Consider the following 15,678-nt stretch of genomic DNA (forward strand, 5'->3'; position numbering starts at 1 on the left):
ATGATTACTTCGAATTCTGACAATATGAGGGTCATGCTGCAGGTAGTGCAGCAAGAAGGCACTTATGTGTCTTGCGCATCTCGGAGCCCCAAAATTATTTTCCGGGCTAGATGCAGCTAAAAATTATTATTAATTTTAAATCTGGTGAAGCTTTAGTATAGATGGCCTAATAGGATCAGTGCTGCACACTGCTACAAAGCCCAAATTATTTTCCAGTCAAGATACAGATAAACATGATTAGTAATTTTAAATCTGGTGGAGCTTATTATAGATGGCCTAATAGAATCAGTGCTGCACACTGCTACAAAGCCCAAATTATTTTCCAGCCAAGATACAGATAAACATGATTAGTAATTTGAAAGCTTAAAACGGTTGGTAGGGTGATTTTAACCAATCATCAAGCTTTTACTCTCCCCAGGATGACACAGGGGTAGAAAAGTCGTTTCGGATCCATGATTTGTTCATCTTTATGAACGTGAGTCTGTCTACATTATCAGTGGAGAGCAGCGTGCGCTTATCTGTCAGCACACCACCAGCAGCGCTGAACACACGTTCAGACAGAACGCTGGCTGCGGGGCATGACAAGATCTCCAAGGCGTAAGTGGCTAGCTCTGGCCATTTATCCAGATTGGAAGCCCAAAAAGAGCAAGGGTCCAGTGACACAGTCATGGCTTCAATGTTTACTTGGAGATACTCCTGTACCATCGTCTCTAGGCGTTGACTATGTGTCAGACTTCTTGTCTCCTGTGGCCTTGCAAAGGATGGGCTAAAAAAGTGGTGAAATGATTCCGCAAAATTGATGTTACCAGCAGATACTGTGGTTCTGTTACGGTTTGAGTGCTGAATAGTGTTGAGCCACCCCCGTAGTGTTCGAGCTCGGTTCGGTTCGTCGAACACCCGTGTGTTCGCCGAACTGTTCGTCGAACTGTTCGTCGAACACCTTCGAACACCGTTAAAACCAATGGCAGGCAAACAAAAACACATAGAAACACATAGAAAACACCTTCAAAGGTGTTCAAAAGCTGACAAACTGCTCAGAAGACACAACTAACACATGGAAAAGTGACAAGTACATATAGTCATGCGAAAAGAAAAGAGGTGGAGGAGTAAAAGGAGGGGGAGACACAGATTTAGGCATGTCATGCCCTTCTAAAATCCAAAAAGTGAGAAGCCGACACGTTCAGTCCGCTCCTGCCCGTGCCACCTCCGCGTCGCCGGGTTTGTGCCAGAGCCGCGGTGAACCCTGACGGCCAGCCCCCCTCTCCCAGTACTGGTGCCTGTCCGCTGGTGGGTCGAGCGAGCCCCCCTGTGGTGGAGGCAGCTCTAAGCTTTTTAATTTAAATTGTCTCTCTAATTTGAATGAATACAGTTTAAATCCATTTACAAGGATCTATTGGAGGGCAAGTCTCATGCCAGCAGCCGCGTAATTCCAGCTCCAGTAGCGTCCACTAAAGCTGCTGCAGTTAAAAAGCTTTTATAAGGATTGAGCTCGGCTGTCCACCGCAAGGCATCCTACTGCCAGTCCCAGCCCCTATGCCTTGGGGTGCCTCCTGATGCTCTTCACTGAGTATCCCGTGGTCCCGAAGCATTTCCTTTGAAAAAATTAAGTGTCCAAACTACAGGTGGTGTAGCTTGCTTAACAGCCGGGATAATCCGCTGACTAGCAGACACTGCTACTAGGCACAAAGTATTTCCTGGGCTAGATGCAGTTAAAAATTTGTAATTAGATACTCTCGTTGGATGCTGAGAAAGCATTCCATAGAGTCTCCTGGCACGCCATATATGATTCTCTTAAAAAGCTTGGGGTAGGGGTCTAGGGGACCCTTTTATAGCCAAAATCACGGCCTTGTATCGCAATACGTCACCTAGGCTGAAGATAAATGGAACTGTAGCACCCTGAGGGCTCGGTTGCTACAGAGGTATTGCACCTCACCCAGAGGTGTGATATCTCACTCTCAGGTAAGGATGTAGTGTGGATCAGGACCTGACACCTGCATGCATTACACCACATTGCCGTGGGGCAGGGCGACCAATATGCCCCTGAGATGGGCACGACAGTCCCTGTCCCTGGCTGGAGTGGGGGGAGGGAACACTGAGGAAGGGGAACCCTGTAGTGCAGGAGCAGGGAGGAAGCAGTTCCTGGGTGCATTGAGAAGGGAGTATAAAAGGTGGTCACCATCTTAGTTCAGTGCAGAGAAGTCTGAGCAGAAGTGGCAGGGAGCAGGGGCTCTGCATGAGCTCTGCTCCGGAGGCGGGCCTAGTAACAGAGGCCCAGGCCTGGAAGAGGGAGAAGGAAGGAAGAGGAGCGGAGAAGGCTCCAGGAACGAGGAACGAAGGGATCCCAGGGGTGCGGACGGGCGAGTCGCCACCGCATGCCCGAATCCACCTGCGTGGAGGGGTCAGGCCAAAGGGGGAGACCGGTCCCCGAAACTAGTGGAGGCAGGAAACGATCCTCAGCTAGAAACAGGAGGCTGTGACATTTTATGTGGCGCAGCCCCTCGCTACACCCGCTAGGAAGGCACCACATAGGGTCAGGGAAACTGGCGCCAAGTTTACCAAGAGGAGGCCCGAGGCAGCCGGACAGAAGGGTTGGTAAGAAAGGCCAGACAAAGGACACACAAAGGGGGTCCTGTGAAGCGCTCCAAAGTTATCTGGGAGTTGTCTGAGCCCCTCACCTGGTGAGCACAGTACGACGTGGGCAGCCGTTACCTGCAGACGAGGTCTGGATAATAAGAACTGTGAGTAAAGGCCCTGGACTGCATCACTGACTCCGTGTCATTACTGCTGCTGCCCTGCACCATCACCCCCATCCTCCGCATACACTGCCCTGAGGCTATACTCCTCCCGTGGGGAGTTATGCTACGCTCTGCTGCACCCACAACACCAGCCTCAGCGGTCTGCCCTGGAGCGGCGGTTCACTCTGACCGCAATCCACGGGTGGCGTAATCGGACATTTAAACATCAAAACCACATAAATAGTTCCGCCACTGGTTTGACCGCCCTGAGCCACGGAACCGGGTCGCCGCCACGGAGACTACAACCACCAGCATCCACCAAAAAGGGTCCGGCTCCGGGTGTCCCAAGGCCCAGGGGGCGCGTCAGAACATTTTCATCACCTTTCACAATCACCAAAGGGACAAGGTAGGGATGTTCTCTGTCCCCTCTCTTATACATCCTAGTGACGGAGCACCTGCTCTCATCAATTCGCCATAACCCCAATATTAGGTGGATTGAGGTGGGAGGCACCGAGTACAAGTGCTCTCTATTTGCTGATGATGTCCTAGTATATATCACTCAATCACATATATCCATACATGCTGTTATGGCTGAAATAGATCACTTTGTTACATGGTCAAATTTTAAAATCAATGCAGCGAAGTCTGAGGCCCTCGATGTCTCCCTCCCCAAATCCATATAGGATTCCATCCAGTCCAACTTTCCCTTTGCCTGGCCCTCACAGGGTATCAAATACTTAGGAATTCCTATTCATAGAGACCTCTCCCATCTATGTTATCTTAATTTTGGGCCCTTTATTGAACAACTCCATACAGACCACGGTTGGCAAGTTAGAACTGTAAGATTCACTATGTGAACCACTGGTGTTTTGTGGAAAAGCACATGTACACTGTGTTCCAAATTATTATGCAAAAAGTGTTTAGGAGTGATAAGGGAAGAATTTGTTTGTTTGTCAGTTAAACTCATTGATGGTGATGTGTGTCAGGGCTCTTTATATCACTGTAAGCAATTGCAGACACCTGTGCTAATTAGTTTGGCAGGTGTGTCCAATGAAAGGCAAGACTACTTAAGAAGGCTGTCTCACATTATTAAGCAGCCTACATTTTCTGCCAAAATGGGAAAGAAAAAGGATGTGTCGGCTGCTGAGAAGCAACAAATTGTGGAGTGTTTAGGTCAAGGCATGACTACAATCAACATTGTGCGATGATCAGGATGAAGTGTCTTGGCAATCAAGAAGTATGTAGCTGATTCACAGTACACACGTGTGCGTGCTGATAAGGGCAAATTGAGGACTCTTTCCTACAGGCAATTACGTCAGGTTGAAAGAGCAGCGGCAAAAAAGCCTTGTCATAGCAGCAGACAAGTTTTTGAAGCTGCTGGTGCCTCCAATGTCCCCCGAACAACAAGATGCAGGGTCCTTCAGAGGTTTGCAGCTGTGCATACGTCATCCTGTCGACCTCCTCTATCCACTTCACACAAGCAGAAACGGCTCCAGTGGGCCAAACATTACATGAAGACTGATTTCAAAACTGTTTTGTTCACGGATGAGTGCCGTGCAGCGCTCGATGGTCCAGATGGATGGAGTGGAGGATGGCTGGTTGATGGACACCCCATGCAAACACGGCTACAGCGCCAACAAGGAGGAGGTGGAGTAATGTTTTGGGCTGGAATCATGGGGAGAGAGATTGTCGGCCCCTTTAGGATCCCTGAAGGCGCTAAAGATGAACTCCATAATGTATGTGGATTTTCTCAAACAGCACTTCCTGCCATGGTTCAAGAAGAAGAACCGTGTATTTCACAGCAAGATCATTTTTTTGCATGATAATGCACCATCTCATGCTGCACATAAAACATCTGCATCTCTGGCTGATATGGGCATAAAAGGTGACAAACTTATGGTGTGACCCCCATGCTCCCCTGACCTCTACCCCATTCAGAACCTTTGGAGCATCATTAAAAGGAGTGTCTATGATGGCGGGAGGCAGTTCACATCTAAGCAACAGCTCTGGGAGGGTATTCTGTCCTCATGCAAAACAATTGAAGCAGAAACCATCCAAAACCTGACAAATTCAATGGACGAGAGAGTTCAGAAGCTCCTTTCGAACAAGGGGTTCTATGTGAAAATGTAACATCACCTAGAATAAATTTTTGAGTTGAAAACTGTTTGATTTCAGTTTCTAACAACCTGCTAATGCTTATAATTTCAAAAATGACCATTTTTTTGGTCTTTATTAAAATGAAAAGGTTGATCGAAAAGTTTGGGGGATCTAAGAGTGTGGCAACCCAGTAGTCATGATTACTTCGAATTCTGACAATATGAGGGTCATGCTGCAGGTAGTGCAGCAAGAAGGCACTTATGTGTCTTGCGTATCTCGGAGCCCCAAAATTATTTTCCGGGCTAGATGCAGCTAAAAATTATTATTAATTTTAAATCTGGTGAAGCTTTAGTATAGATGGCCTAATAGGATCAGTGCTGCACACTGCTACAAAGCCCAAATTATTTTCCAGTCAAGATACAGATAAACATGATTAGTAATTTTAAATCTGGTGGAGCTTATTATAGATGGCCTAATAGAATCAGTGCTGCACACTGCTACAAAGCCCAAATTATTTTCCAGCCAAGATACAGATAAACATGATTAGTAATTTGAAAGCTTAAAACGGTTGGTAGGGTGATTTTAACCAATCATCAAGCTTTTACTCTCCCCAGGATGACACAGGGGTAGAAAAGTCATTTCGGATCCATGATTTGTTCATCTTTATGAACGTGAGTCTGTCTACATTATCAGTGGAGAGCCGCGTGCGCTTATCTGTCAGCACACCACCAGCAGCGCTGAACACACGTTCAGACAGAACGCTGGCTGCGGGGCATGACAAGATCTCCAAGGCGTAAGTGGCTAGCTCCGGCCATTTATCCAGATTGGAAGCCCAAAAAGAGCAAGGGTCCAGTGACACAGTCATGGCTTCAATGTTTACTTGGAGATACTCCTGTACCATCGTCTCTAGGCGTTGACTATGTGTCAGACTTCTTGTCTCCTGTGGCCTTGCAAAGGATGGGCTAAAAAAGTGGTGAAATGATTCCGCAAAATTGATGTTACCAGCAGATACTGTGGTTCTGTTACGGTTTGAGTGCTGAACACTTGACGGTCCCACGGTTGGCAAGTTGGAACTGTGAGATTCACTACGTGCACCACTGGTATTTTGTGGAAAAGCACATGTAAGATTCTGCAACAGTCTCTGCTGATACTCCTGCATGCGTGCATCCCTTTCTATGGCAGGAATAATTTCTGCAAATTTACTTTTGTACCGGGGATCTAACAGTGTGGCAACCCAGTAGTCAGGATTATTTCTAATTCTCACAATTCGAGGGTCATGTTGCAGGTAGTGCAGCAAGAAGGCACTCATGTGTGTTGCGCATCCAGGAGCACCAAGTCCCTGTTGTGTTGGTGGCGAGGTAACAATCATGCTTCCTTCCTCTGTCCTCTCCCCCCAACCTCGCACAACAGAAATGTGATCAAGGTCTCCCTCATCTGATGAGTCTTCCATCAGTTCGTCCTCCACTTCTTCCTGGGCTCCTGCACCTTCCTCACTAGTTTGGCTGCTACCATGCGCCCTGGTAAAACCATCTCCCCCACCCTCACATGCCTGCCGCCTTGGTGCTGCCGACCGTCTGGACCTTGCAGATGTTAGCCCTTCCGCATACAACTCCTCCTCCTCTACTTCCTCCACCTCCTCTTGTGCCAACACCTGACTCCGAATTCTGTTTAACATGTGCTCCAGCATGTAAATCACTGGAATAGTCATGCTGATAATGGCATCGTCAGCACTAAACATCTTCGTCGCCATTTCAAAACTGTGCAGAAGGGTGCATAGGTCCCTGATCTGAGACCACTCCTCCAGCGTGATTTGCCCCACCTCTGGATCTCGTTGGCCCAGGCTATACGTCAGAACGTATTGCACCAGGGCTTGTCGGTGCTGCCACAGTCGCTGCAACATGTGCAGAGTTGAATTCCACCGGGTAGGCACATCGCATTTTAGCCGGTGAAGTGGCAGGCCCAACGACTTCTGTAGAGATGTAAGTCGCTGAGCTGCGGGATGCGAACGGCGGAAGTGAGCACACAGCGACCGTGCCCTCTGCAGAAGGCCATCTAGTCTGGGATAGTGGCCTAAAAATTGCTGGACAACCAGGTTCAACACGTGAGCCATACAAGGCACGTGTGTGACATTGCCCCGGCGAAGGGCCGCACCCAGGTTTGCAGCATTGTCGCACACGGCCTTCCCTGGTTTCAGGTCCAGTGGAGACAACCATTCATGAAATTGGTTCTCCAGAGCTGACCACAACTCCTCAGCTGTGTGACTCACATTTCCCAGACATTTCAATGTAAAAACCGCCTGATGACATTGAGCCCTACTGCCAGCATAGTAAGGAGGTGTGCAGGATCCCTTCTGCGCAGTTAGAAAGCTTGTGGCATGACCAGACAGGCTTTGGGTGCAGGTGGAAGACCGAGAGGAGGTTGAGGAGGCAGAAGCAGTGGAGGAACTTTGACATAAAGAGGATTGACGCACAACTCGTGGGGACGGCAAGACTTGGACAGCAGCCCCTTGTCCTGCTGTCACCATAGTTACCCAGTGCCCAGTCAGCGACATGTAACGCCCCTGTCCATGCCTACTCGTCCAAGTGTCTGTGGTGAAATGCACCCTGTCACACACAGAGTTTCTCAAAGAAGCAGTGATGTTGTGTGTGACATGCTGGTGGAGCGCAGGCACACCTTTCTTTGAGAAGTAGTGCCGACTGGGCATCTGGTACTGGGGCACTGCGACAGACATAAGGTCTCAAAAATCCTCTGTGTCCACCAGGCGGAAAGGCAGCATTTCTGTAGCCAAGAGCTTGCAGATGGTGAAATTCAACCTCTTAGCTTTCTCATGGCTAGGAGGAAATGGTCTTTTACTTGTCCACATCTGAGGGACCGAGGGCTGGCTATTGTGCTTAGACGGGGTTGATAAGGGTGTACCCGGCAAACTGCCGGTCTGTGAGGAAGATGCAGGCGGACATGTTAGGTTGCCTTAATCCAAAGGTGGTGCTATCGATGTCGGACAGCGCTCAACACCAGCTGGTGTTACCACCTCCAAAGAAAATGATGACCTGCCAATCACGCTGGCTGTTGCGGGTAAAGAGGTGGCAGGTCTGCGCCCCAAAACAGGTGTGACTGCTGTCCCCCCAGTCACAGAGGATGAAGAGGCCGCGGATGCACAAGATATGGCAGACGGTGGTTGGCCCGGCCGGCTAGGCCGCATTGTAGCACACTGAGCTTCCCACTGCAACTTATGCTTCATGTCCATGTGCCGATTCATGCATGAAGTACTTAAACTATGTATTTTTTGGCCTCTACTTAGCTTTTGCTGACAAATGTTACAGATAACACGAGTTGGGTCATCTTTATCGATCTGAAAAAATGCCCAGGCTATGCAAGGCTTAGCACCCATGCGACCTGAAGAGCCACCACGACTTGTGGTGAGAGGCAGAGTGGTGTTTGAGAATGCAGTTGTTGACGTGCTTCCAGTACTACGTCTCTGTCCAGGAAGGCGCAACCTGACCTCGTCGTCACTAGCATCTTCCTCCACCTCCTCTGCTGACCTCATCTCTTGGCTGACTGTGGGTTGACAGTAAGTGGGATCTCCAACCTCATCATCATCACCCTGTGTGTTATCACACCCGTCGTCCTCAGAGCCAACCTGTTCATGCCCTGACAAAAAACTAAAGTTGTCGCTCCAATCAGGTATTTGAGTCTTATCATCGTCTTCCTCATTGTCTCCACCAACAGGAGTTACAGTTTGGGAATGAGGGTCTACATTATGGTCAGAACCTTCTGCGTCTGGTCCTGGATCCGACTCATAAAGATTCTGGGCATCAGTGCAGATCATTTCCTCGTCTGGATTCACAGAAGCGCTGGAGTCGACCTCTGATTCCCAGGCTATAGTATGAGTAAACAGCTCTGCAGACTCAACCATCTGTTCTACCTCATACTCAGACGGGCAGCTGGAGATTTGGGAGCTGTGAGGAAGCAAGTGCGATTGGGGTGACACCTTTGAGGACTGGAGTATTTGTGATGTTGAAGTTGATGTGGAGGAGAGCCCACTTAAAGGAGCACTTGATATCCGTTGAAGCACCTGCTGTTTTTGTGCCTCATCTGGAATTTGTAGCGATTGGCGTGGCCGTAAGAAAGGGATCTTATCACATTGTCCGCTAAAAGAAGTAGACATTTTAGTTTGGCTGGAAGATGGTCTTTCTTCTGCAGATGTTACTGTTGATTTAACACCTACCCCACGGACACAACCTTTTTTCCCCTTCCCAACACGCCTATTCCCCTTTCCACCAGCAGCAGGCCTTTTTCCACTCATTTTGGTGGTTAACTAATTCACAACTCTGGAGTTGTTTGCACAAAAAAAACAATGGATGGGAACCGAGCAGAGCTGAGTGGCCAAACTGTGGTATTAGGCCAAAACTATTGGCTGGGTTAAATGCAGAGAAAAATTATATTCAATTTGCAACCTGATGGAGGTCAGTATAGATGGACTAATAGAACAAGTCCCACACACAGCTAGAAGCCCAAATATTTTTTCAGAGGTAGATGCAGAAAATTTTTTTATTCAGTTTCCAACCTGATGGAGGTCTGTATAGATGGATTAATAGAACAAGTCCCACACACAGCTACAAGCCCAATATTTTTTCAGAGGTAGATGCAGAAAAAAAATATATTCAGTTTGCAACCTGATGGAGGTCAGTATAGATGGACTAATAGAGAAAGTCCCACACACTGCTAGAAGGCCAAATATTTTTTCAGAGCTAGATGCAGATAAAAATTATATTCAATTTGCAACCTGATGGAGGTCAGTATAGGTGGACTAATAGAACAAGTCCCACACACTGCTAGAAGGACAAATATTTTTTCAGAGCTAGATGCAGAAAAAAATTATATTCAGTTTGCAACCTGATGGAGGTCTGTATAGATGGATTAATAGAACAAGTCCCACACACAGCTAGAAGCCCAAATATTTTTTTAGAGGTAGATGCAGATAAAAATTATTTTTAATTTGCAACCTGATGGAGGTCAGTATAGATGGACTAATAGAGAAAGTCCCACACACTGCTAGAAGGCCAAATATTTTTTCAGAGCTAGATGCAGATAAAAATTATTTTTAATTTGCAACCTGATGGAGGTCAGTATAGATGGACTAATAGAGAAAGTCCCACACACTGCTAGAAGGCCAAATATTTTTTCAGAGCTAGATGCAGATAAAAATTATTTTTAATTTGCAACCTGATGGAGGTCAGTATAGATGGACTAATACAACAAGTCCCACACACAGCTAGAAGCCCAATATTTTTTCAGAGGTAGATGCAGAAAAAAATATATTCAGTTTGCAACCTGATGGAGGTCAGTATAGATGGAGTAATAGAACAAGTCCCACACACAGCTAGAAGCCCAAATATTTTTTCAGAGGTAGATGCAGATAAAAATTATTTTTAATTTGCAACCTGATGGAGGTCAGTATAGATGGACTAATAGAGAAAGTCCCACACACTGCTAGAAGGCCAAATATTTTTTCAGAGCTAGATGCAGATAAAAATTATATTCAATTTGCAACCTGATGGAGGTCAGTATAGATGGACTAATAGAGAAAGTCCCACACACTGCTAGAAGGCCAAATATTTTTTCAGAGCTAGATGCAGATAAAAATTATATTCAATTTGCAACCTGAAGGAGGTCAGTATAGATGGACTAATAGAACAAGTCCCACACACAGCTAGAAGCCCAAATATTTTTTCAGAGGTACTGTAGATGCAGATATAAATTATTTTTAATTTGCAACCTGATGGAGGTCAGTATAGATGGACTAATAGAGAAAGTCCCACACACTGCTAGAAGGCCAAATATTTTTTCAGAGCTAGATGCAGATAAAAATGATATTCAATTTGCAACCTGATGGAGGTCAGTATAGATGGACTAATAGAACAAGTCCCACACACAGCTAGAAGCCCAAATATTTTTTCAGAGGTGCTGTAGATGCAGATAAAAATTATTTTTAATTTGCAACCTGATGGAGGTCAGTATAGATGGACTAATAGAACAAGTCCCACACACAGCTAGAAGCCCAAATATTTTTTCAGAGGTACTGTAGATGCAGATAAAAATTATTTTTCATTTGCAACCTGATGGAGGTCAGTATAGATGGACTAATACAACAAGTCCCACACACAGCTAGAAGCCCAATATTTTTTCAGAGGTAGATGCAGAATAAAATATATTCAGTTTGCAACCTGATGGAGCAGGGGCGGACACAGACTGTAGTGGGCCCCTGTGCAAGAAATTTTTGGGGGCCCCCCTGCCCTTCATAAGGTAACAAAGTTATGTAAACATAACCCCCCCATGTGCATCTCTCACCCCCCCATGTGCAGCTCTCACCCCCCCATGTGCAGCTCTCACCCCCCCATGTGCAGCTCTCACCCCCCCATGTGCAGCTCTCACCCCCCCATGTGCAGCTCTCACCCCCCCATGTGCAGCTCTCACCCCCCCCACGTGTGCAGCTCTCACCCCCCCCACGTGTGCAGCTCTCACCCCCCCCACGTGTGCAGCTCTCACCCCCCCACGTGTGCAGCTCTCACCCCCCCCACGTGTGCAGCTCTCACCCCCCCCACGTGTGCAGCTCTCAACCCCCCCCACGTGTGCAGCTCTCAACCCCCCCCACGTGTGCAGCTCTCAACCCCCCCCCCACGTGTGCAGCTCTCAACCCCCCCCCCACGTGTGCAGCTCTCAATCCCCCCCCCACGTGTGCAGCTCTCAATCCCCCCCCCACGTGTGCAGCTCTCAATCCCCCCCACGTGTGCAGCTCTCAATCCCCCCCCCCACGTGTGCAGCTCTAAATCCCCCCCACGTGTGCAGCTCTCATCTCACCCCACTCCTAGTTAATTGTATTTAAAAAAAAAAATAAAACTTGTTATACTTACCCCCATGGGATCCCTGCAGAATCCTGGCGCTCGTCCAAATCGCTGACACCAGGTTCTCCTGACTTCCGGCCATGTGACGGCGCCGTCACATGACCGGAAGTCAGGGGAATCATGAAGGCGCAGCAGCGCAGCGCTCATATGTCCCGGACCCGGCGCTTAGCATGGGGCCGGGGGCCCCATGAGAGAGATGCACAAGAGGGGGGCCCCCCAACGGGGCTCCGAGGGGGCCCCTACCAGCTGGGCCCCATACTGGAGTCAGGGCAGTCATGCCCTGATGGCGGCCCTGCTGGAGGGGCCCCCTCTCCCTCGGGGCCCCCGTTCAATGAACGGGCTGCACGGGCGGTAGTTCCGCCCCTGTGATGGAGGTCAGTATAGATGGAGTAATAGAACAAGTCCCACACACAGCTAGAAGCCCAAATATTTTTTCAGAGGTAGATGCAGATAAAAATTATTTTTAATTTGCAACCTGATGGAGGTCAGTATAGATGGACTAATAGAGAAAGTCCCACACACTGCTAGAAGGCCAAATATTTTTTCAGAGCTAGATGCAGATAAAAATTATATTCAATTTGCAACCTGATGGAGGTCAGTATAGATGGACTAATAGAGAAAGTCCCACACACTGCTAGAAGGCCAAATATTTTTTCAGAGCTAGATGCAGATAAAAATTATATTCAATTTGCAACCTGATGGAGGTCAGTATAGATGGACTAATAGAACAAGTCCCACACACAGCTAGAAGCCCAAATATTTTTTCAGAGGTACTGTAGATGCAGATAAAAATTATTTTTAATTTGCAACCTGATCGAGGTCAGTATAGATGGACTAATAGAGAAAGTCCCACACACTGCTAAGAAGGCCAAATATTTTTTCAGAGCTAGATGCAGATAAAAATTATTTTTAATTTGCAACCTGATGGAGGTCAGTATAGATGGACTAATACAACAAGTCCCACACACAGCTAGAAGCCCAATATTTTTTCAGAGGTAGATGCAGAAAAAAATATATTCAGTTTGCAACCTGATGGAGGTCAGTATAGATGGAGTAATAGAACAAGTCCCACACACAGCTAGAAGCCCAAATATTTTTTCAGAGGTAGATGCAGATAAAAATTATTTTTAATTTGCAACCTGATGGAGGTCAGTATAGATGGACTAATAGAGAAAGTCCCACACACTGCTAGAAGGCCAAATATTTTTTCAGAGCTAGATGCAGATAAAAATTATATTCAATTTGCAACCTGATGGAGGTCAGTATAGATGGACTAATAGAACAAGTCCCACACACAGCTAGAAGCCCAAATATTTTTTCAGAGGTACTGTAGATGCAGATATAAATTATTTTTAATTTGCAACCTGATGGAGGTCAGTATAGATGGACTAATAGAGAAAGTCCCACACACTGCTAGAAGGCCAAATATTTTTTCAGAGCTAGATGCAGATAAAAATTATATTCAATTTGCAACCTGATGGAGGTCAGTATAGATGGACTAATAGAACAAGTCCCACACACAGCTAGAAGCCCAAATATTTTTTCAGAGGTACTGTAGATGCAGATAAAAATTATTTTTAATTTGCAACCTGATGGAGGTCAGTATAGATGGACTAATAGAACAAGTCCCACACACAGCTAGAAGCCCAAATATTTTTTCAGAGGTACTGTAGATGCAGATAAAAATTATTTTTAATTTGCAACCTGATGGAGGTCAGTATAGATGGACTAATACAACAAGTCCCACACACAGCTAGAAGCCCAATATTTTTTCAGAGGTAGATGCAGAAAAAAATATATTCAGTTTGCAACCTGATGGAGGTCAGTATAGATGGAGTAATAGAACAAGTCCCACACACAGCTAGAAGCCCAAATATTTTTTCAGAGGTAGATGCAGATAAAAATTATTTTTAATTTGCAACCTGATGGAGGTCAGTATAGATGGACTAATAGAGAAAGTCCCACACACTGCTAGAAGGCCAAATATTTTTTCAGAGCTAGATGCAGATAAAAATTATATTCAATTTGCAACCTGATGGAGGTCAGTATAGATGGACTAATAGAGAAAGTCCCACACACTGCTAGAAGGCCAAATATTTTTTCAGAGCTAGATGCAGATAAAAATTATATTCAATTTGCAACCTGATGGAGGTCAGTATAGATGGACTAATAGAACAAGTCCCACACACAGCTAGAAGCCCAAATATTTTTTAAGAGGTACTGTAGATGCAGATAAAAATTATTTTTAATTTGCAACCTGATGGAGGTCAGTATAGATGGACTAATAGAGATAGTCCCACACACTGCTAGAAGGCCAAATATTTTTTCAGAGCTAGATGCAGAAAAAAATTATATTCAGTTTGCAACCTGATGGAGGTCAGTATAGATGGACTAATAGAGAAAGTCCCACACACTGCTAGAAGGCCACATATTTTTTCAGAGGTAGATGCAGAAAAAAATATATTCAGTTTGCAACCTGATGGAGGTCTGTATAGATGGATTAATAGAACAAGTCCCACACACAGCTAGAAGCCCAATATTTTTTCAGAGGTAGATGCAGAAAAAAATATATTCAGTTTGCAACCTGATGGAGGTCAGTATAGATGGACTAATACAACAAGTCCCACACACAGCTAGAAGCCCAATATTTTTTCAGAGGTAGATGCAGAAAAAAATATATTCAGTTTCCAACCTGATGGAGGTCTGTATAGATGGATTAATAGAACAAGTCCCACACACAGCTAGAAGCCCAATATTTTTTCAGAGGTAGATGCAGAAAAAAATATATTCAGTTTGCAACCTGATGGAGGTCAGTATAGATGGACTAATACAACAAGTCCCACACACAGCTAGAAGCCCAATATTTTTTCAGAGCTAGATGCAGAAAAAAATTATATTCAATTTGCAACCTGATGGAGGTCAGTATAGATGGACTAATAGAATGATGCTATGCCCAAAAGATTTTACTTCACTAGGTGCAGTAAAAAAATTGGTATTCTATACACAGGTGGTATATCTTGCAACACAGATAGGCTACTCCACTGACTAACACACTCTGCAATAGGCCAAAAAGGATTAGCTTTGCTAGATTCAGCCAAATGCTGTGAAAAAAACTTGCACAGCACTGGCACAGACCTGCCTGGCAAAAACTGATAGGAACTGATGTAACCTAGTCCTGAATAGACTCCAATTACAATTAGTCTTTACTCCCACAATCTATCTATTTAAGAGCACAGACCTGCCTGATAACAGTCGTAGGAAATGCTGTAACCTAGTCCTTAAAAGGACTGCAATCACAACTATTCCCTACTCCCAAGCTATCTGTAGATTTGTGCGAAAATTGGCTTGAAATTAACAAGGTATAGCGCACACAGCAACAGCGGTGCCGTCTAACACGCAGCTGCAGCAGTGAGAAAATGGTGGCGACGGGGAAAATGGCTTGGTCTTATAGGGCAAGGACATGTGACATACACTGCCAATGACACATGCCCTTGCTTGTGTGAAAAAAAGCACTTCGCTCCGTGTGTGCGCTGCTGATAGGCTGACAGATTGCACCTCCCCACTGTAAATGCGGGAAAGAGAAAAAAAAAATGGAGATCTTCATTGTTCCTGCAGAGATCCATCCCCTGCCCCTCCCCCCACCCCGCTGTACACTCAAACTGCGTATTAACATTAATTTTCATCATTACTGAGAAAAAATCCAGTTATGATTTTGGTGCACGAACAGTTATCGAACATAACCTCGAACAGCCGAATTTTTCTCAAATTGTTCGTGTTCGCCGAACGGCTCGAACACCGCCCAAAACAGCTCAAATTTGAGATTGGCGAACAGTTCGAGTAGAACAACGCTCATCTCTAGTGCTGAACACTTGACGGTCCCACGGTTGGCAAGTTGGAACTGTGAGATTCACTACGTGCACCACTGGTATTTTGTGGAAAAGCAC

Source organism: Phyllobates terribilis, unplaced genomic scaffold (genome assembly GCF_046119375.1).
Source record: "Phyllobates terribilis strain yellow unplaced genomic scaffold, ASM4611937v1 Scaffold_9__5_contigs__length_417890890, whole genome shotgun sequence".
NCBI lineage: Eukaryota > Metazoa > Chordata > Amphibia > Anura > Dendrobatidae > Phyllobates > Phyllobates terribilis.